This window comes from Geospiza fortis, unplaced genomic scaffold (assembly GCF_000277835.1).
Source record: "Geospiza fortis unplaced genomic scaffold, GeoFor_1.0 scaffold194, whole genome shotgun sequence".
Classification (NCBI taxonomy): Eukaryota; Metazoa; Chordata; class Aves; order Passeriformes; family Thraupidae; genus Geospiza; species Geospiza fortis.
In genome coordinates this window covers 7449083-7476952 of record NW_005054322.1, presented here as the reverse complement: position 1 = coordinate 7476952, position 27870 = coordinate 7449083, and positions in this window count along the sequence as shown.

The following is a 27870-nucleotide window of genomic DNA, read 5'->3' as shown; positions in this document are numbered from 1 at the left end:
GATATATCTATCTATATCTGTATCTATCTATATCATCTATATCTATACCTATGTCTCTCTATATCTATCCATATATCTATCAGTGGCTTTTTTTTTGACTAAGAAACAAAGATTTTCCACTTTTTTCTTGTGTTTCTGCTATCATCATTTTCCGTGTTACTCTCATCATGATGGCATTGTCAAGTTCTTGCAAGCAGTGTAATCAATTATTATTCCATTTTCACAGAGTCTGGTTTCTGCTATTTGTCACAGCATGCAGAGTTCTTTTGTTCCACTTTGTTGTTTTTTCTCTGAACTCGAATTCTGAGCTTCGTGTATTTTTCTGTCTCAAATCTCTTTCCTTTTAGCATGCTGGGGTTTTTGTCACGTACCCATAAACTAGTTCACCATAAAACACCTTCCATGCAGGAGATTGAGAGGGGACCTCATCAATGTCCATAACTATCTGAAGGGAAGATATTAAGAAGATGGAGCCAGGGTCTGAAGGTGGTAATCCAGACACAGCCTTTTCTTGTGTTGCTGCCAGGGGATGTTTTCAAAAGGGGAACCAAACACACCATCCTTTAGGAGTTTCCTTCTTGCCCTCCTTTTCATCCCTTTAATAATGTTCAAATATTACAACACCAAAGACTGTCATATGTCAGAGCTTGTCTTGTTGCTTGCCAGCATTCAGGCAAAAGATTATGATAAATTATAGAGAAATAAGCCTCTTTCTTAGAAAGCTAGAATAGATCTGCCCTGTGCTGTTGTCTCCTGATGTGTGTAAACTGTCTGTTACACACCTCTGGAAGTCTTCAGAAGATTAATGCTCTAAGATAGCTCTACCCAGAAATAAAATTGTGATTATATCCTGTTGGCTACAAAGCGGGTCTAAAAAGTCCTCAAAGCTTTCCCTCAGCTGATGGAAATAAAGGTTACCAAAACAGAGAGAGAAAAAAAGTGTTTCTTTGGGTCATGTGCTCATCATCAAATGAGGAAGGAGACAGAGACTCCAAAGAAAGACTGTCAGGTTTTGTAATCATCTTCCTGACCCTTCAACTAGAGCCACTTAACATCTGCTGGAATAAACACCTTTCTGGCTATAAAACCAGGAAGAAATTAGTGAAAAAACATTTAAAATTGTCCAATTTTATTCCCAGGGTGACTTTCTGATGTTGTGGAGTGCTCTGTACAACCTCCAGTAGCACTTGAAAGTATGTCAAAGCCAATAAAGCTTTATGATTTCAGCTAAACCCCAGATTTTTGAGTGAAAAACTGAGAATTCAGGGATTATTTCCATCTGCACCTGCTAAATCTTTTGGCATGATGCTGAGGTGGGCAGAAAGAGGCAGCATTTTCTTGAGCTGCCACAACCTAAACCTGTTCAGCTGAGCTTCTTGAGTCCTTAGGCTTTTCTCTCTTCTCTGCATTCATAGTTCATGAGGTAGTTACATCTGAACTTCACCCTACTTCTCCTTGTTCCTCCTCTCCCACAGGACAGTGGGACAGAGCCAGAAGTGATGCTGAAATGACAAAATGTGGAAGTTTTTCATACATGGATGAGGAGAAATGGACTAGGAAAAAAATCTTCTTCCTTAAGTTTTGAAGATAAGAGTCTTTCAAGATGTGGCCATGGGAAAAGTCAAGGCAGTCCAAGAAAATGTGAATTTGTGGGTGGTAAGAAAAGGTATGATGCATTCTGCCTAACTTGAGTTACAAGATTGTGCTCACTTTTTAGCACATAGCAAAGCAGTCCTAAGTGCTTACACTGAGTATTTATTGATGTAGAGAGGTGGATAATGTTGAAAACCTCTATAGTATACTTCCTTTCTTTCTTAACTTTAATAAAAAAACCTATTTAAAATCATACTTTATAGAGCCTGAGTGACTTTCTTACCAAGATAATAGGGGACCAGCTGGTGTAAGAACAGTGCCCCTTAGGATCAAAAAAATGACTTAAAACAATGGACTTAAAACAATGGTGCTTAAAACAATGGACTGTGTCTGAGGAATAAAGATTAATCCAAATTTTGTCTTCCCTTTCATAGAAAACATTTTTATTCTGATTCAGACAGAGCACTGCAACACAGAGTCTTAATCTATTATAATCAGTAAGGTTAAAAATGTTTGATCAGTAGACTCACTTTTGCTATAGAATTCAGATAAGGTAGATCAACTCCTGATATAGAAAGAAGCCCAGGCTGAGCACTGTTTGCCTGGCTCATTTCTGTGCCTCCTTAGTTGCATGAAAACACTATAAATCACAGCTATAAATCACAGTTTCTCTCCCCCTGGCATCCTCTGCTCACAAAGGGCACGAAAGAGTTTGCTGTTAATGCTGACTTCCAGAGCATTTATACTTAAATAACAAAATTACTGGGAGAGTTAGGGGAGGAAATTCAGCAGCTTGTTTCCACAGCTGTGATTCAAAACCTCAAAGGCATTCATACCCAGTGAATGAGGCTGCTGCAGACCAGCACTCTTTTCGTATCCTGTCTGCTTTCTATCACCTCATTAGGTTTTTTTTGTTTTTTAGTCAGAGGTCAGCTGTGTCCCTCTCCCATTTGTACACCTATAGAGGGAACGACTTTGTGAATTTCCCCAACAGTATGAGATTTCATCTTGTGTTATGCAAGTTGTATAACTCTTTTGAAAGTCTCAGTTTTACTCTGCTTATTTTATTTCTCATATTTCCTCTTTGTCAGGCCTATTCCTCTGTGGGCAGCTACTGGATACTTTTCTTCATAAAACTGATCCTATGTAATAGCTGGGGTGCTTTTTCTGTTTTAAAGTATCTGCAACTGCTATATTGCTGCTCTGTATGGCTGTGTTATGTTGTATTTCAACAAGCTAGGGAAATGGGCCTGAAAAGATGTGCTCTTATCTGTAAATAGTACTTAGGGATACATTTGTCTTAAGCACATGACTATTCCCACCAAAGCTGTCTATGTGTGTAAGCGCTTTATTAGGTCCTTGTAGCAATAGTACAATTTTTTTTTGATATTAGGGCAAATGAGTACTAATGAAAAATTGTGCTGAATTAATAATATTTACCGTACCCTAAATGCTGGAAATAAGTGTCTCAGTTTTGGAAATGTACTTCCAAGGAGATGTTAGGTAAATTATTAATATTTTTGGAACCTGGAAGTCAGTTTTAAATATTGATGACTAGTGGGAGTTAAAACCTTTGATAGTTCTTCCAGTGCTATGAGTAATCTCTACTTCCACAGATTAAGAAAGATTTCTTAGAAATTTTAGTTGCTCAGAGGATGTTTTCTTTTGACCTATTATTATTAGTTCTGTGGAAACAGCATTTTTTGTCTGTTGGCTTGGAAAATTTTATGACAGAGAGCACTAAGCAGCAGATATCTGCTTACTGCTCCTTGCTTAGTGGTTGTGTGCATAAAGCCACAAGTAAAGAGAATGCATTTGCCATGGCACAATGAGTAAAGGCAGCAGTTTTGACAGAATGTATTTTAATATTTAGTAATGTCAGCAATAGTGGAGAGGATCAATTTTGAGATACCTCTTACTTATCTTGAGGCATGTGAATCCCTACCATTATAAGTAGGGATTTTTGAGAGTGGTGTTTATGTCTTCTTGTTTTCAGCTATGAAATGTAGAAAGCAAGTGATGTCTCAGCATGCTGTGGGAAAGCAGGCTGGAGGTGCTTGGGTCAGGGTTATTCTCCTGACTAAGCCCAGCAGATATTTAATGGTCAAGTTGTGCAACCACAGGATGCTGAAGGGAAGGTTCACAGTGCCGGGGATCAGCCAGGAAAGAGCTGTTGGAGCAGAATGCTTTCTGTTCCTGGATTCTGTTCTGGGATGAAGAGGGAAGATAAGATGCCATGACCTCACTAGCTGCCAGGCAGGTCATGGCAGTGACAAGGCAGGCTTCTGGGTCCCAGTGTGAAACAGTGTTCAGGAGCACTGGTGAGGAGCTACACCTTCAGTGTATGGTTCTGTTGAGTCACAGGTACAGAAAAATCCATACAAAGTTTTGCTGAGGTTGTGTGCACGGAGGACATGAAGGATAACCTGACTGCATTTTCCACCCTTTAGGATATGCCCGAATTTCAGGCTGCAGAGCTGCCTCCTGTGGAAGGGAAGACAATGCCACCAGCACTCCCATAAGACTGCTGCTACTGTGTGCATGCTGCAGCTCACCTGCACATGTCAGGTATAACCAACTTGTCCTGTAAATCACCTACTGCTGGATGCCCTGGAGGGGCACAGCATACACACAGCATGAATATGGTCAGGGTACTGGCATCCCTCTTCCTATCCTGTGTGGAGATCCCTGGGAAAAGGGATATTATTATTATTGTTAGCCTTATTATAATTTTATTATTAATATACAATAGTATTTTACTATTTATAATATAAAATTATATTATATATAATAATTGTAATATAAAATCATTGCTTCATTGAGGGAGGCAATTTCTCATGACAGTTGTTAATTTGAATTTATTTGATGGGGATTATTTGTTGGTGATATTTCTGAGGATGAAAAGGACTCTTTCTTATTGTGGGTTTTGATAGCTCTCTGTTGTCAAGTGGTGTCAGGGCCAATGTAAAACAAACAACTGATTTTTTTCATTTGGGAAGGATTTCTATTTCTTTACAGGATTAGTCTTTTTCCACTTCCTAATGGTTATATTGTAGAAATTGTGAGTGGAACATAAATTTATTTCCCCACATCTTCACCAAGAAACAAAATAGGAAAATATGGGGAAAAAAATCTCAAGTGTGTTGCTTGGTGTTTTCATGGTTTTGTTTCTCCTGTTGGCTTGAACTCTATTAATTTTGTTGTTTTCAGGGGGTTGTTGGTTTCAGGGGGTTCAAGGTGATAAATCATGAGAAAGCAAAGTAGTATCTTTTGGCTGACCAACAGGCTGATTCATGGTTGTGGTATGGAGTAGGTCAGGTCTTTCCCAACAGAACATAAACTGCCCATTACTGCAAACCTTAAATTTAAAAAATATCTTGGATACCTCAGGTGTGGCCCTGTACTCCAGCTGTCTAATGACCGGCATGTAACAAATACAACCCTTTCAAAAGTTTTTTCACATGGGACCGAGATCTTAAAATCTGGTATGTATAGCATTCATACAATAATAAGAATAGGAAGTGCTAATTACTTGCTCTGATGGTGAGATTACTCTCATTCCTGTGAGGGCTTCCTTTCCCCAGATGTATCAGTTCTTTTTGTTGCTGGAGCTGGGGAGGTTGGATGTGTGTCTTATCGGTGTGAGTGCTTTCCTTCTGCCACTCCTGCTGACCTTCCTCAGTTTGGATTCCCTATGCCTCTGGGTCCCTCTCACAGTACTGAGGTGATGCTGAAGGCATTGTTTCATCATGAAGGAGTACAGACCAAGGAGGAGCTTGGACACAGATGTTTTTGAGCTGTCTAGTACAGTTTAGAGTAGAGAATGTGAGAGATAAGTGATAATCCATGAGTGCTGGAAGAAACATCCCTAACCACATTCTGTAAGGTATAGGGAAAGGAATGGGATGTCCTCAGCATGACCTTGTTTTACAAATCTCTGGAGGATGGATCGTGGCTATTCCAGAGAGATCAAAAAAAGTACATGGTACTTTTTCCAAGAACTACTAGACCCTGGGGCCAAAGGCTGAAGCACATAACTTTTCTTGTCACATTCATTTTCATACTGTAAGGAAATCATGTGGTCCTCTGGTCCAACACTACCACTAGCCACATGACTGGGTGGATGAAATCAGTATCTATGTTACCATCTTACTGTACATCCTTATTGGCAGTATTTGTTGGGTTTTTTCTTTACAACAGCTTTAGAAAAATTTCAATTTTCATTGTTTGAGAAAACAAGCTCACTTTTTAGCTTCTACTTACTATTTCACTATTCATCTTTTGGCTCTGGAAGTCTGAAATTTCTTCATATTATTGGTTATTTTCCCTCCAAAATAAATTGACAGAGTCTACTGGTTGAATACATAGACTGGCACTGGATAGAGCAGCTTGGAATTAAAGTCTAGAGGAGACCTATGAAGAGGCCTGCATGGTCAAAAAGCTCACGTAGCTGTGTATGTGGCCAGCAGGAACTGTTCCCAGCTTTGCTGGCTGAAGTGATAACACAGAGGTAACTGGGCTGAAGACGTGCAAATTGTCACTGTGAATAAAGGTGAAACCTGGAAAGAAACCATCAATTTGTTTTTAGAGTATTGCCCAAGTCTCCAATACTCTTCCTTTTCTCTCCACTGTACTAAGACTAAATACTGTCAGAGAATAAACTCAAGGGTCTCCTCCAGTCCACAAGGTTCATGCAAGGGCTTAACAAAAGGCTTTGACAAAAGAATGCATGTCCTATGCCTCTGCTGAATACCAGCCAACACTTAAACTTCCTAGTAAACTTGATGTTCATCAGAGATCTGTTTATCTGGTCCCTGTGGCTTTAGGATCAGTGTCTGTGCCTGATGGACTTCAGCTTGGCTTCTAATCCAAGCTCAGTCCTGCCTTGGGCCTTTCTCTGCTGAGGCCCAGTGACAAACCTGACTCATCAGACACGGCCTACACATGGCTTGGTCTGAGTAAGGTGTTAGGTTCATGGCATTGCCTGATGTGTCTGCCATGCTCATGGCCAGGCAGGGCCATGTCACATTTCATGTCTCCGTGCTCTTCCCAGTGCTTGAGCATCACCAGATCAGTGTCTCACAAAGTGCAGCCTCACCTTGTCTCATCTTCAGGGCCTTCAAACCTGTGTTTTCCACCTTCCATAGCTGTGGTGAAACTAGAAACCTCTGGGCTCTCCTTGGTGAGCAGAGATAAACAGCAGTGCATAGATTTGTGGCATCTTGGTTGGAGCACTGAACGAGGAAGGAGGTTAACTTTTGGACATCTAAGCCTACACATTTTATCTTCTAATTGCTTGATGTGAAATGCACTATAGAGGCAGGGAGGAAGGGAGAACAGCTCAGGACTATCTTTTTCCCTCTGACCAGTGAAGTAGCAGACAACTAAGCCTAGCTCCATTTTTTATTCCTATAACTGTACAAAAAATAAAGTATTTTCTTTGTAGAATTTCCCAGATTACCTGTCAGTGTTAGTCCAAATGAGTTTTGAAAGAAGTTGTGTATTGTATTTCAGGTATTTTTTACCCAATTTGTACATAAAAATAATCGATATAATTATTTAGGAGTGATGAGAAATGTTATGGATAATTAGACAAAATTTAGCTCTTAGCCACTTTGTGGCAGAGGAAATAACCCAAATAGTTGGACTACATTGCCTTGCTGTCTTCTTATAGGAAAAAGTTTTTCCTGGGTTCACTAACAGTGTTTCACTTGCCAACATTCATCTGTAATAGAATTCCTCATGGTGAGACAAGCTCAGCCCCTGTGATATTTCAGGTACTCTACACCATGCAGCAGAGAAAGGCACAGAGATGCTTCAGTTCACATTGCTGGGGCTTTCTCCCTGTCTAGTGGCAGCTCCGCTGGCCGGCACAGTGTTGCAGCTGAGATGAAAAGTGTTTGTGAAAGCCCTCATTAGCTCATGTGCCAATGCTACTGTGCTGCTCTGGGATCTGGGAGATTATCTCCATTATGTCCTAGTAGTGTTTCACAGATATTTCTGCTCTTTCAGCGCTAGTTTCAGCATGTTGTCTTGTGCAGTATGAAGACACCAAGACAAGAGACACTCCAAAGGGAGTACAGACACCACAGGGCTGCCTAGTGGAGCTGGGCAGCAAGGCAACAGAGATGACTTCCCTCTGCTACTTGCCTGGGTAATACCACAGGCTGATCCATTAAGGGGAAAAGAACATCTAGATTAAAATATAACAGCAAGCTAATTCTTGCAAACCATTCCTGTGCTGAGATGTAGAATCTGGTACAGTGAGTGATTTAATTTTGCAATGTTCCATTTTCCTGTGCCTAACATGTACAACACTTGGCACACTTTGCTCAACAGTTCTGTGTTAGAAAATACCATCCATGTCTGTTTCCTCACTAGACTCCTTGTGTTCTGCCTGAGGACTGCAGAGTTTGCATCCAGCAGGCATTTCTTGATGGCTAGACACAGAGACTCCAAAATTCAGTAAATATTTGTGTCAGATTCTGATCTTTGTTCTGCTGATGTGAACTTGGAATAACTCTCTGGATTTCAGTGATCCAGACTTGCACTTTCAGTGACAGAAAGTTTCTTGGGCTAGATTTCTGGCTGAGACAAATGGGTGTGCCTTTCTTGGACATGAGGAGCTACAGAGCTTCATATAGATGAAGTTATGAATTTACTGAATATGCTGCTTTTACATTAGTATGTATTAAAACCATAAAGTGGTGTGTTTGGTTTTTTGTAATTTGATTTGAAAGTCACAGCTGTGGAGTAGATTTCCATTGTGGTTACAGCCACTGAGCAGCTTTTAATTCACTGTCTGTAATGTGGCTGGCTGGGAAGCCAAGAAAACACAAAGCTCCAGATGAAATGAAAGATCCACTTGAGAGAAGAGGAAAGGAACCTGCTCTGAGATCTGCATTTCTTCAAGCAATGTCAGATATTCCTGAGCTACAGGCCTAGACTGGTCTGTCCCAGACTGCACTGAAAGACTGTTGAAATTTTATTTCTTTGCTCCTTGGCATCCCCTGTTCTTTTGAACAAACAGTGGCTTCCTAGTGTACGTATAGATTTTTGCATAACATGAAAAATGTCCCAGTCTGTACTTTCCATTCCTGAAGGTATTTCTGTTATCTTTACCACATACAAAAGAGAATGTGTTTTACATCCTTCTCTACATATAAGACATATTAGCCCAAGGAAAGAGAGCTGTGTGCTAGGAGGGCTTTTTTTCCTGTCTCTGACATTAGGCAAGTCAATCAGAGCTTGATTTTCAAACAGATAATTTATACTTCTTGTGGTTACTAAGATCAAAAGGTTCAAGTAGTTCAGTAGTAGTTCCTTGCTATCCATCAAGTATTCTCCACCATTTTGATGTGAAAGGAGAGCTTTCCTGGCTAACAGTGGTCATGAAGGAGTGAATTATTTGCATCACTTAACACCTGCTGCCAAAGGATATGCAATAGGACTAGTAGAGAGGAATCAACTCTGGGAGCAGCAGGTTACTAAATTATTCTATTTTTGAGATATTTTTCATACTTGCAAATAATTTCAAAACATTTATAAATTCTCTCTCTGACTTTGGACTAAGGACTTTACTGTACATTTGAGAAGCAAATGTTAGTATGAGAAATGGTGTCCTAAGTCTGAGGACGGGAAAGTTTATCCTCAAATCATTAGCAGTGCAGTCATTGACCATTTAAACTATCCATTGGGGTTTTTTTATCCTCCAGGATATAAAAGAACACTACTCCACCAAGGCACACAAAAATTCTATGGCAATCATAGACCTACCAGCCTTAATTATGACAGCTTACTTTGGTCATATTAGGCATCCTAAATGGTTAATTTAGTGGAGTTCACTGCACTCATACAGGACAAAACTACATGAAAAAATGGCTTTATTGGGTGAGGAATTCTCTGATGGGTTGGGCTCAAAGAGTTATATTAAAGGGGTTCACAGTCACAGAATCACAGGAGGGACAAGGTTGGAAAAGACCTTTAACATCATCCAGTCCAACCTATGACCTAACTTAACACCTCCTCATCAACTAAACCACAGCACTGAGTGCCACGTCCAGTCCTTTTTTAAACACATCCAGGGATGGTGACTACCTCCCTGGGCAGACAATTCCATTGCTTAGTTACTCTTTGAAGAATTTTTTCTAACATTTTACCTAAGCTTCTCATGGCACAGCTTCAGACTGCATCCTCTCGTTCTGTCACTTGTTGCCTGGGAGAACAGACTTTCATCCAGCCCTTTGCTACTTGATGTGCATACACCTCATTCAATCCACTAAGGAGGCATAGCTCAGTGATCACTGATCATTACTTTTCTCCCAGCATCCTAGTTATTCATATTCTCCCTATTCATTGTAACAATTCTTAATTTTTTTTTCTTTTTTTTTTAATGTGTGTGTGTGTGTGTGTGTGTGTGTGATATCAGAAGAAGAAAACCCCGGGTCTCACTAATGTTGAGATATTTAGTGACCTTCTTCTCAACAACTCAAGTCTTGTAACAAACAGAAATATTTTAAGCAATGTGATTTATCATATACCTTAGAAACGAGTGATTTCACTGATGGCTCTTGTTATCCCTGATGTAAGAATCAATTTTTTTCAGTAATTTTTCAATGGGACTTAGTATATAGAAATCATACTATTGATTTTTTTTTCCCCAGGGGAGGTATTTTTCCTTTGTCATAACTTTCAGTGTCTCAATTTAAAGGCAGATTTTATAGTCACGCATTCAAAAGTGGTCTCTGTGGAGCATTCAAAAAGTTTGTAACAGTGGAAAGGCAGTTGCTACCTACCTAAGTGAAATAAAGATAAAATCAAGGAAGGAAAGTAAATTTTGCAGTACATTTGCTATTAAATTGCTGTCGAAGTGGGTATCAACTGGTCAGCTTCATGGGGAGGTGTGTGCTAACTGAGTTTTCATCTACTTTACTACAGTAGTGACTTCTTCCAGGCTTTTATGATTTATTTATTGAAATCTTAGTGTTTGGAAAAAGAATTTTAGTAATCACCTCAGTTAGAAAAAAATCTGATGAAAGAAGTAAAAAAATTTTTGGGAAATGGTCTTTTCAGGAGCAAAGGGAGGAGAGGCTCAATGCAAGGCAAAATATTTTGCTTTTATAAAAAACACGCCTGTTTTTCACCGTCCAAACCCACCAATTTGTTTTTAAAAGCTGCATGTGAAGGACTGGTTTTTGTGTCACTTATACACTGCATGGAAGTTTTTTTCTGGGGTCATAGTCATAATGGCTGGAGTAAATTCACTCATAATGGACCTACGTGAATTAAAAAGAAATAAAAAATGCAATGTTTCTGAGCAGTCCAGCAGTATTTTGCTCTGCAGTTACATCGTGCTGAAGTCAGGGGTTCAATTGGCAGAGTTCAGTTGCAGGGACTGATATTTCCATCTCGTCATCACCACATTAATTTTTTTTCACTGTGAGTAGCAGTGCATACAAGCCAAACTAAGAAATGAGGATCAGGGGATTAAAAGGAAAACTGACATTAAGAATAGAGAAATAATTTAAAAATTCTTTAGATTGATTAATCCCGGTTGCCTACAACTCAGTCTCAACTGGCCATTTAAATAAACCTCAAGGACTTACTAACCCTTTTTCAAGTTATTCTGGTTTCTGTCCAGCTTCAATCCGAGAGAACAAGGAAAGAATAAGTCTTCCTTTTCTCAAAGAGGCAGCATAACAGTAATTATTTTCTTCCTTATCTTTCTATGCAAAGTTCATCCTGCATATGCTGAAAGTTTAATGACTGAATGGGAGCTTTGCCTCACTTTTGGGTTGTAGAATCACAGAGTAGTTTGAAGCACCTTTGAAAGTCATCTAGTGTAACCCCCCTGCAATGAACAAGGGCACCTTCAACTAGATCAGATTGCTCAGACTTCCATCCAACTCAGCCTTGAACACTTCCTGTGCCTGGCACAACTGAGTTTTTAGTTACTTTAAAGGGCCAATCTAACTTTTTCAGGTGCAGCACTGAACCTGTGTGGCATTGCTACTGCACTTCAGCCCAGAATGAACGAGGAATAAGGGAAGCTGACCATTGTAACCAAAAAGGAATTTCTTTAGATTAGCTTGTGACTGAAGTACAGTGACTAATAAATAATTCTTGAGTCTAAAAGCTTGCAAGGCATGCTGATACCACACATTAATTTTTTTTCTCATGATATTGAAAAAAGTAGATATACAGATGTATCTGAGGATATATAAAGATACAAATCTGTTACAAAGATACAAAGGTCTTATAAAGATACAAATCTGCTTTTTAAAATTTTGAAGCATGAGCAGGTCCTAGTCTTTTGGATCACCAGATGCAAAGCTATTTTTTCAAACTGTCTCTAATGGGTAAGAATAACACAGTCGATGTTGATACCTATCTACTAGCTGAGGCACAAAGTGGCTCAGAGTCAATTGCTTCAAGGATAAAAGTTGGCCAAAGAACCACTGCTCAAGGTAAAATGTATAGTCATCATCACAGTGAATGCTTATTATCTTCACTAAAAAAGGAAAGGGAATTATAAATCATTTCCCAGGTGAAACTTAGCTACATATGGAAAAACTCAGTGAGCTCAAGCAGGCAGTTCAGTCAGAGAATGTATCAATGAGCAGACACCTGAAATGATTGGTGAAGTGGAAGAAAATCAAGTTGATTTTCCATCAATCAAGCTGAGAAGAGGTATCTCAGAGAGATATCCAGAGGTTGGGTTTTTTTTTAATATTTGTTTTTAAAAATACTTTGGAAATATCTACTTAAGAAGCCAGGCCAATTAAGTATTACTGAACTGAGATTTCACTGGAAAAATGAAATGGAATCGGTGCCTCAGAGTCCTCGCCAAGTGAAGAATGGAAATTGTGGAGTATAGGTCTGACAAGGAGCAGAGGCACTGGAGGAGACCAAAGGGTTGTGTCTGGAAGCTTTGCACAATGACATCTGAGGCTTAAACTGCAGCAGGGTGTGCCAGCTGCTGCTGGAAGCTGGGAACAAAAGCTAATGAGACACCTCATGTCTGGCACGCTCTAACGCTGCTGGAGAGGAGGTTTGCACATGAACTGTTAGGAGGGGTGACCAGGCTGCTGGAGCTGCAGTTGTAACAGTTCAATAGCTTGGTTCATCGGTGGGGGTAAATGCAGACACAAGCAAAGCAAAAGGATGAGCTGTGAACAATGTGATGGGTTGTGTCCTGTCTCTGAGGACAGCACCATCAAAGTATATCAGGTAAAGCTTAAAAAAGAATATGGGTGGAAATTTGTCTCTGACATCTGCAATCTCCCTGCATCATGACCATTACTCCTGGAAAGATAGTGGCACTGAATCTGAGAACACTGAAGGACAGGTACATAATAGTTACAAAATCTGATGTAATGCAGTCTGCATTGGCTTTCAGAGGGATCACTCTAGTGAATCACCCCCAGAGCCATACTAGTACGTTGTCTGGGAGACAGCTAGGTGGAACACACCAAGACTGAACCATGGAGAAAGATAAAATGACAGCAGAGTGGAGTGGCTGAGCTGACTTCCCAGCCTCTTATCATTTGACAGGGCAGGTATGTCTCTGCCTCCAGCTGGCTTCCCCATCTGAGCAGCCTCTAACTCCCAGAGATGGCATGTAGAAAAGGTACAGCAGACAGAGGTGAAGTGTACCTTCAAATTTTCAAATGTTTTTTTGCTTGAATTCCAGAAATCCCATAATGGGAGTTCCCATTTGCAAAATCCTTCAGGGAAAATTATTGATTTACAGTGGTACACCTGGCTGCTGCCTGCTGACGGACTGCCTGTACAGGACTGCAGCAATCTGCCAGGGAAAAGCAAGCAAGACATACCTGGCAGGTCTTGCTGAAATGGGACTGTTTCCATCAGATCATGATAAACAAGTAACTCCAATAAAAAATGTCTTGAAAACCTCCCAATGGGAAACACCCATTAGCGACACCACATCAAGCCATCCAGACCCCACTCAATCATCAGAAATAAGTTCAGTTTGCTGAAGCACAGAGAACATGAAGTTGTTAAAGGATATTTATGAGACATAGTCTATGGAAAATGCTTTGCAAAGCAAGAGTGTTTGATTGTATAAGGCCCCAGTTCTCATAAAATGTTTCCTATTGCCAAAACAAGTTGATGGATGTATATATTCATGCAATCCTCTCATTTGTCTGAAGAATAGAGCTGCTTACTGCTAATTAAATCTGTTAGGACTTTTGTGGGAGCTCACTGGTACAGGTTGTGGGGTCAAGGTTCCATGAGCATTAGTCATGATCAACCTCTTTGATAAGATGCAGTTATGCTATGCTGTCTTTTGGGTATTGAACAAACTAGGGAAATGCCAGCACTTCTTTGTGAGGGAAATACTTCTCGTTGCACTACTGGTGACAGATATAGCAAAATAACTAATGAAAAAGAGGTGACTGTATGTGACAGATATCAATGAATATGTATGAAATATATATATATATCTATATATATATAGATATATAGATGTATAAATAGATGTATAAACAAAAGGAAATGCAAGACAGGCACCACCAAAAAGCTAGGACTGAAAGCTGGTTAAAGAAATGCATGGAAGAGGGAGATCTATTGGTTGGTGTAGGTATCTCAGATAGATCTTCCAATCTTAGCATCATTTAGGTTGGAAAAGGTCTCTAAGGTCATCATCAGTTCCAGTCATTAACCCAGCACTGTTACACACTTACCCCTAAACCATTTCCCCAGGTACCACATCCACATATTTATTAAACTCAATTACTTCTCTGTGCAGCCCAGTCCCGTGTCTGACCACCCTCTCAGTAGATAAATTCTTCCTTGTATCCAATCTAAACATCTCCAGCACAACTTGAGGCCACTTTCTCTCCTTCTATCACTTCTTACCAGAGAGAAGAGACTGAACCCGCCTCACTACAACCTCCTTTCATGAAGTTGCAGAGAGTGATAAGGATTCCCCCTGAGCCTCCTTTCCCCCAGGCTAAACAACCCCAATTCTCTCAGACACTCCTCTTAGACCTTGTCCTCCAAACCCCAGGTCCTTCTCCCCAGAGCTTTCCAACAGGTCAGCCCCCAACCTGTACCAATGCTTGAGGTTATTCCTCCCCAAGTGCAGGACCCTGCATTTACCCTCACTCAATTTCAGAAAGTTCCTCTCTGCCTGTCTCTCCAACCTGTCAAGATCCCTCTGAAGAGTCCCACAGCCCTCTGAAGTGTCAGCCACTCCTCCCAGTTTTGTATCTCTGTGAAGTTGCTGAGGAGGAAATCTGCTGAATTCCAGTCAGCTGGGACCTGCCCAGTTAGCCAGGACTAAATGGTAAACAATTGAAAGTAGCTCTGTGAGCCCTTTCATCAGCTCTCTCAGTACTCTTTTGTGGGTCCCATCCATCCCCATAGATTTGTGTAGGTCTAGGTGGTGTTGCAGCTCAATAAGCATTTCCCCTTGGATTCTGGGGGCTTCGTTTTTCTCTGTGTCGCTGTCTTTTAGCTCAGGGGGCTGATGAACAATTGATCTTACTCTTAAAGACATGCAAATAGCCTCAGTCTTTTCATCATCATTTGTCACTATGTTTTCCCTTGTATCCAATAAAAGATGGAGATTCTCCTTAGTTCTACTTTCGTTGCTAGTTTTTGTTGTATTTATAGAAAGATTTTTTGTTGTCTTTTACTGCAGTAGCCAAATTAAGTTCTAGTTGGGCTTTGATCCCTCTAATTTTCTCCCTGCATAACATCACAAAATTTTTGTAGTCTTCCTGAGAGGTCTGTCCAACCTGCTAGTGAATCTTTAAGATTTACTTCTTGAAGAATATCCAGACTTCCTAGACATTTTTGCCCTTCAGAATGCTTCCAGCCAGGGTCCTAAACAGGACAAAATCTGACCTGTGGAAGTCCTAGTTGTCAGTTCTGCCAGTCTCCCTCCTGACTTCTCCAAGTGAAAATTCTATCATTTAATGATTACTATTTCCAAGACAGCTTCTAACCATCACAGCTCCCACTAGTTCTTCTCTGTTCACTAAAAATGTGTCCTGTGTGGCACCTCCCCTGGTTCCTCACTGATCAGCTGTGTCAAGAAGTTGTCTTAACACTCTCTCAGGAACCTCCTGGTCTGTTTCCTCTCTGCTGTTTTATTTCCAGCAGACTGGTGAGCAGAAGTCGCCCTAGAAGAAGGGCTAATGATTGTGAGACTTTTCTCAGCTGCTTACAGAATATTCCTTCTGCCTCTTTATCCTGCTTGGGAAGGTCTATAGCAGACACCCACCAGGAGATTTGCCTTGTTGGTCTTCCCTGGAATCTTACCCATAAACATTCCACCCTTTTGTCCTGGTCATTAAGCTCCAGACAATCAAGACATTTCCTAACCTACAGGACTATCACACCACCCATTCTTCCTTGCCTATTCCCTCTGAAGAATTTATTGCCATCCATTGCATTGCTCCAGTTTTCAAGTCATCCCATGATTGCAGCTATGTCCTAATTTTCCTGCTGCACAATGGCTCCCAGCTTCTCCTGTTTGTTGCCCATCCTACATGCATTGGTGCAGATGTGCTTCAGTTTGGTATTAACCCTACCACATTTTTGAACAGGGAAGCCCAAATTCCTGTGTGACCATTCTCAGGTGCTTCTGTGGTTTCTATCACATTGAAAGCCCTTGTGTCTTTGCTGCCAGAAGGATCTCCATCCCCTGCCTCCACAGACTGAAGGACCTGGCTACACACCATCCCTTAAATATTAGGGTGCTGCCCACAGGCTTATTTCTAGCAAGCTTGTCTTACCCTTTTTGTCCTGTCAAATCTAGTTTAAAGTCCTTTCAATGAACTCCTTATTCCCTTCACACTGCCAGAATCGTCTCTTCTGGATTCTTGTGAGAATGCCAGCTCTTAACTTTTATCTTCCACTTGCACTTGAGTTAAGCATTTAAAGTCACCTAAACAAGCTAAACAACACAGCTCCCACAGCGTCCATCCCGTCTTTATTTCTGAACAATCTACTGGTTGTAGAGAGTTAGAACCTGAAAGAAGAATTCTTCACCTTAGAGAAGAATTCTGTAAATCTGCAAACAGTCAGAAAATTCCCATAATCAAAGCCTAATAGTAAATGGGTCCAAAGACCCCAAATCTCATAGCAACTATCACATTGAAAAAGCAAGAATAAAGAGTAGACAGGTATACTGCAGAATTTTCTAATAATCACACTCATTACTGAAAATGGAAAGGAAAGCTCTAGAAGCTTATACTGAGTCTTGCAAAGCAAAGGGGAAACATATAATGCTATGAACAGTAAAATCTGTTAGTATCATAACAGTATCATAATCTGAGAACACAACCAGTGCTGGCAGCTAAGCTGTAAGAGGGTGCCAGCACAAGCCCTGATCCGTCTGTGATGAACGATTTGGAGCTGTCTTGCAGCCATGAGTCATCGTTCTAGGAGCTGTACAAACATGGCTGACCCAGCATGTGGTGGGTGAGCAGGTCCTGGAGGGAGGGAAGGAGAGGAGCACTCGGTTCTGCACGCGAGCAGGCAGTGCAGGTGGTGCAGAGGGAGCAGGAACCACCTTAATCCTGCCTGGGGTGAGCCCTGGTGTGACTGAAAGATGTCCCAAGCACTGATAGTGTGTGCCTGGATCTATCCCTGAAAAATGCTTTGTTTGTCTTTTCATCACACCCTGGTGAACTTCATACATGCAAAATTCAGATCCTAAACAGCTCTGTTGGCTAAAGTTGGCTAAAGTCATATTATTGTGATTGTTATAAGGGAAGAAACATCTGTTGCATTCTCTGTTTTTTTCCAGAGAAGGACTGGCCCATCAAACAAGATATAATGCAAAGACTCTGGGGGTACTGTGATATTTATTACTAACAGTTTTTCATTTTTCTGTGTAATACCCGTTTTTTTTTTTTTTTTTTGGCTTGGGGAGTGGCTCATTTTCTTCATGTTTTAAGAAAAAAATATTAGCCATAATCAAATCACTAAATATGAGGTCATTTGACTACACATTTATGAAGTGGTATGCATATTGCACATGGTATGAAGATGGCTGCATATTGTGATTTCCTTGCAAGAGATTTACAGTATCTTTTTTTAATTATGTATTATGTAGGAGGTAAAAAGGTGTTTCCCTTCCCTTAGCACTCAGGGGGCATCTCTGCATTATCTTTGATTTTCTTCTTCATCTCTGCCCCATCCCAAGCATAAGTGCATCCCAGTCCTCCATGCTGTCTTGAGGATTTTCCATCTTCTTTTTCCACATCTGTCTCTCCTTCAGGTCCCACCAGAAACCAACCATTATGTCCATCACCTCTTTTTCCCAATGCTTATCCTGGCATCACTGGGAAAGCTTAACAGGCCAAATGTGATTTCTAAAATCCCTAGGGGACGCTTCACACTGGGATGCATGCACACACACATGCTCTGTCTGATAGAGGTGCATTCTCTGTCTCTGCTTGCAGTGGTGGAGGTGTGTTCCCACAGATTTAGGACAGTGGCAGAACAAGCCCAGTTTTTTACAAAGCTCTTAGGAAATGAAGGAGAACCATGCTGTTAGCTAATGCTGGTCTCAATCCAGAAGAAATAAAATTATATGCTGAAATAAGGTAACAAGAGCTTCTTAATGTTCAGAGGCTGTAGCCTGCACATAGTTGCATGGCTCCACATGTTTTTGTTTAACACCAGTGTGTCATTGGAAACATGGAGAAAGCTGCATGACCTTGCCTCTGAAATGACTGATGTGTGACTAGATTGAACTGAGAAATTATGTAACAAATGCAACAGAACAATCCTTTATGCTGCTCAAACACAGGTTGTGTCTGCCTCTGTCTTCACCTGTATTTGCTGCTTCAGCAATTGTCCTGTAGGAAGAAACATCATTAGGAAAATTGTTACTGCTCAAAACCAGTTTGGTTTTACTCACTGAGCAGAAACAGCTTGTGAATCACTTTCAGCTTGTGCCTGCTAAATTTCCAGGTTCATGAGATGGTGTTCAATGTTTCTTCCTAGGATTCCACTTTCTTGTAGGATCCTTAGGCATAAGCAACTGTATAAGTTTTAACTCAAGACAGTTCTGACTGGCCAATTTTAATCACCCAAATTCCCCATTAGTTCTTGGTATGTAGTGATGAAGGGCACCTGATTTCTTCCCTGTAAAAGTTTGGATTTCTCATTATTTTCTTACAATACCATCTTTTCAGACATCCTTTATTGTGTGTCCTGCTTTTTCTAGCCAAGCATTTGTTAATCTTTGCATTACAAATGATAGCATTACTAAATGATCTGGTGAAAAAAGTCAGCATTGCTGTGTTGGGTTTTTAGAGTTTTCTCCCTATGTTTCTCACAGACATTTCTTGGTCTGAAGAAATATGTCACTATGTGCACAACACCTTCACCAAAAGACAACATAGACAGACTAGATGTTTTATCTCATATGTGTTTGAGTCTACTATGCATAACTGGACATTTTTTAGTGTTGAACAACATTTCTTGGTAATTGTACGAGGATAATTTTACTAAAAGCCAAGTTAATCTGAGTTGGGAGGAGAGAGTTAAAACCAGAAGATTTGGTGAGAGGGAAATAGTTTCACTCAAACTGACCTTTCAGCTGGGAATGCTAAGAATAACAGTTTGGAACAACTTTTATTATGCCTACTTTTGTTCATCCTCTGCCTGTTTTGAATAGTATTCCTGTGCAGGGATAATACACTCCCACAGATATGCTTGAACCTTCTGCTGGAGAGAGATAATAAAAGCACAGTCTTGTGATAAACTGTGTGTGCATAAAGGCTTTTGAAATATTAGGGCAGGCAACAGGCTCTCAGTTTTTGCTAGGTTGAGCTTAGCCTAAGGGAGTCTGTCTCCCTGTGTGTCTCTGCTACCCCATGTTGTTAGCAAGGTACTGAAATAAATCTACTCTCTGCATTTCAGCTGTGGGTTGGTGGTCATCCTGGTATATGTTGATTCACACAATCTGTCATCTAAAGAGCCTTTTCATATCTCATATTCACAGAATTTACTTTGTAGATGCAGACCTCTGAAAAACTTCTATCTTATTCATCCCTTCTCCTCTATATTTATCCCAAGCAGCTATTAAAAAAAGACACTAAGCTGTCTAGATATCATCTTAAAGTTTTTCATCAATTCCTCTAAGTTTCCCTCTTTTATTTCACCTCTATCCTCCTGTAGTGCACTGAACACTGTGAGTTTCTCTGCCTGCCATTGCTGACTGGGGGTGAAAGATCTTGGATCTGTAGTTTGTCTGTCTGGATTTCATTTAGTGTTCATGTTGCTGTTTGAGTTCCTTCCAGGCATGCACTGTGTTTTCCTGGGCCATCAGGGTTCAGGAAGTTGGAGTTAATGGCCTCTGTAGAAGCCATCAGAAATGCATGGGGCCTTTTGGCACTCTATGCCTTCTACTTCTGGAACCCCTTAAAATTTTCTTTAAAAGCATAAGCAGTTACAAAGCAAAGCTTTCATTAGGACATGAAACTACATGCAGGAACGTGGTAACACAATGTCCTGCTGTTCACTCCTGGTAACTGGAGAGAGCTATTGTGGTCATTGGTTTCACTGTGGTTCCTCACGGAAAATATGGACTCAGGGTTCAAAAGTGCAGAGGCCCTGAGGTGTCACAGTGGGCACAGCTCAGCTTGGGGATTAAAGATGAGGTAAACCTGCTGGTTAGTTTAATTTCTGCTTCTTGAAACTGTGGTCTCAAGGTCTCAGGATGTGGCCTTCATGTTTGTCACAATGATGGAAATAGTAGCCCATGATAAATCATGATGGTGAGTTTGAACCTTGAAGCTACCTTAATGGAAACAGGACATGTTCGATAATGGCAACATCAAATATCCTAGGCAACCTCTCCAGCCCTTCTGTGTCTGGCCTTATTTCCATTCTATATGCAAGAGAATGTCATTTTGGATGCACATAACTCCTTATACCTCTTGCTTCTTTTTTCTCTTTAGCTTAATAATAACAAAAAAGAGTATAAAATTACTGTGATCCAAAGCACTGGTTCCTGAGAACATGGAAAATATGAACTTTAAAAGTGTGGGGTTTTTTTGATAGATTAAATGTGAGCGAAGAGATGATGAAAATAGTGGTTGTTCACAAATGTTAAGAGTAGAGATATGAATGCCATGGTTGAGAGCCAGGAGAAAAAACAAAATGAAAAAGAAACTCTAATGTTAAATATTTGCCACTTCCATAGTAGAGGAGCGAGGAGAAGCAGTTGTGAGGAGCAGTTCATCAGCTTGCGGAGTCTGGTTTGCATTAGTGAGCACCAGGTCACTCCAGTCCACTATGTTGCCTTCACATATTGCACAACTGGATATTTATTTTGTGTGGGGTAAATCACAGTTCTGAGGAAAGGGAATCAAACATCCTTCCATGCTAATCCCCCAGTTTGTGCAGATGTACCTAAATAATTTTTGGTGCTATCATATGAGATATATAAATATATCCCTCGGGAAAATAAATTCACCGACTTGACCCAGCTCTATCTGCTTTGATCTGCTTAGCACAACATCGACCCAGAAGAGCCTCCTCTTGTGTGTTAGTTCCACCTTAGGCAGAGTTTTCACTACACTGGGGATGGGTGGCTTTTGGGCCTGGTGACCTCTGACAGATGAGGCAGCATTGAATGGCAGACAGCTCCAGAAGACCTGTAAGCACATCCTAGTCCAACCTGATCCCTAGGCAAGCTGCAATTCCACAACAAGTTATAGCAAGTCATTGTCATCTGTACTCTGTATTGGTGTTCCTAGCAGAGGGACATTCCTTGAGCTTCTTGCAAGGTCCTGTATTAGATGAGTCAGATACCTTGCAGGGAGAGGTGTCCCAGAAAAATGTCAGGTGTTTTGTAAACAGGGAAAAAAAAAAAAGATAATACTTTCTTTTTACAATAGCATTTACAAAAATGTAGAAAAATTAGTTGCAATGGGTAGAAAGCATACAACTGTGATAAGAATAATATCAGAAATATGGAAGAGAAATGAAGATTCTCAATTATGTGTGATTTATGTTATGCTTTGCATAACATGATTTAGCTGGGGATAGCTCAAAGGGTCTCAATGTAGCAACACTTTCAAGCTCTGAAATATTTTCAGTGATTCTAAACATCTTGGGTCAAACAGAAGCTTTTTGTCCTGCCCTGGGTTTCATATAGATAGAGGTGTTTGCTGCCATTCCAGAAACTGACAGATTCAATCAATTTAGGCAAAATAAGTTACTGTGTCCAAATGCTCAACTTCCAAAGGACATAGAAGAAGGAGCTGCCTGGTTCTTCAGTTCTGGAATTACTATAATTGTAAGAGATTTTTTTTTTAACCATGGAAAGTTTAAAATATCTCTTTAAGGAAGAAACAAAATTTCAGGAAAAAAATTAATTTTTTCCTTAAAAGCAAAAGCAACATTTAGATAACCTTGAATTCTTCCTTCACTTCTTCCTCTACATTTTGTAGGTCTACTTTCAGAACAAATGAAAAAGCTGAGTAACTTGGTTGCACCTCAACACACTATAGATATTGATCATCCACACCAATTTATCTTTTTTTCTTAAGAACATCTCTTAACTGGAGTGATAGAGGAAGTACTGTTTTTCTCTAAGCTGAAGTGATAAAGAACATCACCCCCCTGTTTTTAATAATTGTGCCCTATTTTTCCTTCTGTGTCTGAAGGTTCATCCCCCAAGTAATATGCAAACAGAAATAGGAACATAGAACTTAAAAACTGGATTACTTGGAACTTTGAGCCAACGAAGCCAAGCTTTTTCATTATCTTTTTCCTCTCCAAGAGAATTTCTCAACTTAGGGACCTGAAATGACAAAAAAAATTGATTGGGTTTTGATATATCCAAAATACTAAATTAGAAGTATGTGCAAAATACATTATTGTAATTCATATTTATGAAATTTATATATATATATGAAAGTGACTATATTTATGGAAGTCATTTTAATTTTTTAAATTTAATTTTAATTATCCACAGCTATTTTAAAAGTCTCCACTACCCCAGTAATCAGGATTCTATTAGCATCGTTAAGCAAAATAATTATTTGGACCCAAGTCAATAGCCTCCCTTCCTCCTTTTGCAGCTCCTGCCTGAGTGTGTTACAAGTGTTTGAGCCCTGAGTTTGGTTGCTAGGTAATTGGATCTGTGGGTTTGAGAGGTAGCCCGAGGGGACAAGGTGCAGTGGTGGAGCAGCTCTGTGGAAGTGATGCCAGACTGGAGTGCTCTGACTGCTGTCATTCCCATGCTCATCTGTCATGAAAGAGAATCTCTGGGGTTGGTCACTTACCTTTGCTCTTAGAAGAATCTGGTTAGGATGGGTTGTCTGACCAAGCCACTAGGCTTCAGCCAGCAGGACAAAAATGGCTTTACCACACCCTCTCTGACTCGTAGGCTTTTTTCCTTGGAATAAAGAAGTAATCTGTAATAAAAAAAAAAATAAAAATAAAGTCACATCTGTGACTGAGAAGGGCTGTCCTGGCTCAGTGTGAGTGCTGTATTCCTGTGGGGGAAGATGGAAAGACCAGAGCAAGATTGCTGTCTGTCTTTCTCTCCGTGGTGCCAGAGGCCTCCTGCTCTACACTTGTGAATTTACATCCCTAATTTTGGGATTTAGTACAGGTTTAGCAATGTTGAGGAGAAACTTGTAGCCCTGTGTAGGTCCTGGTGCAGACACAAGTGCACTGGAGGAAGTCAGGGGATAAACCTCAAGCAATAAGCAGAGGGCGAAGCTATACTTCCCTGAGGAGTTCTTATGTCTTTGCACAAGACATAAGAAAAGATTGGTCTAGAGGGAAATACACAAAAAATGAGCCATGGAGGACAGAAGATGAGGTTGGACAGTCACACCATTCCCTCCTTGCTGTGCCCTGTGTAGGAGTGTGTCTCACCCACCCCGCCCACCTCAGCCCAGGTCAATGCCTCCACAGCTTTGGAATGAGACTTGTGCATATTGTAGAGTGGATATTTCTTTGTTGTTAGTCAAGAGCTGCACAGCTGGAAATATAATTCTAATATAAAAATCTATCTATAAATCTAATATATTTCTCTTTGTGTTTCATTCACAGTCACTTAACTGGAAGAGCCTCCAGCCTTGTAAGGAAATCTGGGGTGGAGGTCACTGCAGGTGCTCTGAGCAGCTCTTGCCAGTGCATGGGGCAGCTTGCCAACACCAGCAAGCTTGGACCTCCTCCCCAGCCCAGGAGCACCTTCTGGCTGCGAGCCCTGCCCAGGCATCTGTGGGGTGGGGTTGGGATTTGAGGGGTGTCTCCCAGAGCACATCTGCACAGAACTGGCAGCAGTGGCAGCCTGGAGGAAAATGTCACTCAGCATGTTGGAGATGTGCCCTTGCCTCATGAAGGAGCTTTCATCTCAGGGGCTTCACAAAGCATGTGGGGCAAGGCCTGCATCCCAGCTGCTGCCAGCGTTCTCCTTCCCTCCCTGTATTCCTAGTGCAGCCTTTCAGAGCATTATGACACTACTTCTAAGGCTTGATTCAGTCAGGAATTGCTCTGATGTTTCCCTGCTCCTCAGTCCCCGCAGCTTGGCTGCACTCTCACCCTGTAACTTTTGTCCTCAGCCCTCCAGATTCTTCCCCTGGCTCTCTTCTACTGCTCTCACTCATGGAAGAACAAAACATTTTTTCCTTAAATGTAACTGGGGAAAATTCTCCTAATAAGTAATGGTAAATACATTCTTTCCCACATAAACATTTTGTCCTGTTCTTCACTTAAATTTTCTCTCTTTTGACTAGATCATGGCAATTCTAAGAGACTGCAAGCTCCCACAGAGGAGCAGATGTAGCCACTGGGCACTTTGTAGTCAACAAGTGGTAGCAAAAAGCAGAGATATGGTGACCTCAGGAGGACTGCAGCTATTTGCACAGCATAGAGCCTAATAAGGCTGGACCTAATAAGTTATGTCATCCCAAAATATTATGTGCTGAGACATCACCAAAGTGTCTGCCTCTGTGATATGCCTTGACTGCAAACCAGATAATCTGTCTGCTGACACCAGAGAAGAGTTTTTAATCCTTTCTCTCAGCAGCATCTAGGACATTTTAATGCTGTTGTAACACAAGGTTTAAGTTAGATCTCACACTACGTTATCGTAACATGTTAGACCCAGGCTGTTTTCTGTATTTCTTTACCAGTTTAGGTGAAAGAAACTTAGTTTCTTAAGAAACTGATACTCTTATTTCTGTATATTTATTATACTATCATCAGTATTTACCACTATCAGTTCTGGGGCAAAAAGCTGTAATTCCTATGATTTTATCCGTGGAGCAAAAGGGCCAGATTTAATAGAGGTCTCCAGGAAGTGATTGTTCTCCTACCTAGGAAAGTAAGAGTACACTTTAGTGAGAAGGAATGCAATAATTTGCTCTCAGGTCTCATTTATTTAAGAACAAGATGGGGGCTTTATGGACTGTTTATGTGGTCATAGCTTTCCTGAGGCAATATTTAAGTGCAGATAATAACAGAGGTAGCTACAGAGGTAATCCATATGCCATTTAAAAATACCTAATGATATTTCTGTGAAATAAACAATTCTTCCTCTTTTAATGCAATGAAAATTGTTAAATGTCATGCAGAATTCATATTAATAAATTTTCCTTGGGAATAAAATTGCAAGATTTAGCACCTGTTCCACATTTAGTCCAGCTTTCTCTGTTTGCATCTCCCTCTGTATCAGCAGGCTCTTTCCTTTCCAGCTTCTATCAGCTTCTATCAGTACCTTCTGGGCACACTTTATGTGTTTCTTGTGCTTGTGAGTCTCTGCAGCCTCCTGAACCAACACAGAAATCTTAATGGTTCATCTGTGTCCACTTCCCCACGTGGCTCCTCTGGGGATTCAGTGTAACCTCCTGACTTGTGATAAACACACACGAAAGACAGGATTTGCCCAAGGCTTAAAAATGCTCTTGAATGTGTTATAGAATCCCTGATAATAAAGAAATAAATACATACAAGTTGAAACATGTAACCTACTTGTCTTCCTGTTGTGATATAACTGCAGCTGGCAACTAAGTGCCACACAGTCACTCTTTCTTGGCCTTGCTAAGTTTCATGGTTATAGTGGGTGTCATGCAGATGTCTGCCCATCTTTTTCCCTCCCTTGCCTTCTTAAGACATTTAATATCAACATTAAACTTCTTACATGGTGTTGGAGACAATTTTGGGACCCAACATGGTGTCCAGGACAAGTGTGCCCTGTACCTCTTTGATCAATGTCCTCCTTGCTTGGCATTTTAGGGGATTCAAAGGATCTTTCCAGGCCTATTATCCTTGATAAATACCTCTCTTTTCTGCTGTCTAGGACAGTTTTCAGTTTATAGAAAGTGTCAGCAGCCATTTCCACCCAGTTGTCTTTAGCACACTAATTCAAAACAAAAACCATTTTTCCTTGGGTAGAGAGATACTGAAAATACAGACTCTCAGAATCTGTGCTGTGCTTGCTCCCTTTCCAAACATCCTGTCAGGCTGAGGTCAGTTTCTTTCCTCTCCTTGAGTGCACAGTTTAGTTCTGCTCCAGAGAGGATTTAATTTCTGATCCTTCTTCTTGGGTAGACAACTAATTTTCTTCCCCTTTTTCAGTTTGGCTACATCCCATTATAACACTGTCTGGGAGATTAAACAGTTCTCTGCAGTGCAAGGCTTATAGACTGCCTTCCACTCCTTTCTGATGGCATTTTGGATGTCTTAGTGTGTGATAGACATCTAAACTGTCCACAAAACAGAAATATTTGAAGCCCTGTTACCAAGATTACTTGTCAAAATATATCAGCTGAATATTTTAATATATTTTTTGAACAAGTATTGGAAGACTGCCTATAGTATATGTACTTCGTATAAAGCATCACATTATTAAAATGAGAAAAACAAGATTAGCATCAGAGGCCTGTGGAAATACGTTGACTGTAATCCTTCTTGGTGTGTTCAAAGGATTGGTGCAGTCACACAATACATACTGCAGAGTAAGTGAAATCTTGCTTGTCCTTCTCACGTCACAACTCTAGCCCTCTCTTTCTTTCCTGGGTCGTAACAAGAGGCTCCTTCAAAGGGATGATATTTTAGTCCCCCTCTGATTAAAGAGGAAATGCTGATTTTCTTCCATGGCATTGGTTTTTACCTTCATGGTCTTGTACAGACACTGCAGCCCACGTCCAGTGTCTGCTTCTCCAGAAATTGATGTTGAATAGTTTTTGTAAGCCATTAAGTATTTTCCAGCTTCACACATTGTTTACCTGTAAATCCAGCTCTCATAGGACATCTGTAGACATAGGAGCCAAAATTGTTTGTGGTTTTAAAAAGTCCTGACATAAGTCTTTTTGGCATACTCTCCTTTTGACATATCCCATGTGGAGAAGAAAAATATACACAACTTTCCCTCATTACCACAAGTTATTTATAAGCACCCTCGTCTATTGCTTTATGTAGTCGTTTATTCCAGTAGTCAGCATAAAATTTACAGAAATTATTATTTAGTGTTTTTCCTTCTAGCAATAAACAACCACAATCTCAGCACTTTCCCCCCCTCCACTTATTTATGAAACTTTAGTTTTATTTTGGAAATATTTATCCTACAAGTCATATAGTAATAAGTCATCTCATTCCACAATCATTTAGAAGGGTTGTTTTCAGAAAATCAACAAAGCTCATCTGGTGAGTGCCCATGTAAGGATGTGAGGCTGGCCCAAATGAAAAACCTTTCAGATCAAATGGCCTCTTATAATGTTTACAGCCTTGCACGAGCTCCACAGCACCAGCCTTTTCTAACAGGCTCTTATCTCTGCAGATAAGTGAGCCATGTCAGGTGGCTCAGCTTTCAGGTTTTAAAAATAAAATAAACATTTTTTTTCCCCTAAGACTGTGGATGAGAAGTAGAAAGAAGGTGAAAGAGGAAAGGAATTAATTTTCTTTCTGGCACCAGAAAACACAGAGTGATACTTGGCTTTGTGTGTTCAGATGGTTTTTTAGGTACCTCCTCACTTGTAGCACAAAGCCATTGGTCAGATATAGCAAGAAATAAACTGAATTAAAGAGAAACAAAACATGAAGTTATTTTGGCTCTGTAGTCACACAGACCAGAAATGAAAGAAAAATAAACTAAGCCTGTTGAATGGAAACTTTCTATATGTTTTTGATTACCTTGTGTTAACAGCTCTCCAGATTATCCTCTTTCCTTTGCCAATTTGCACTGAATTTGCAGAAAGAATTTATGAGGTACTGTCTCATCTCTAGGCTGGGAGTTTCATCCATTTTCATTAGGCACACTGAATT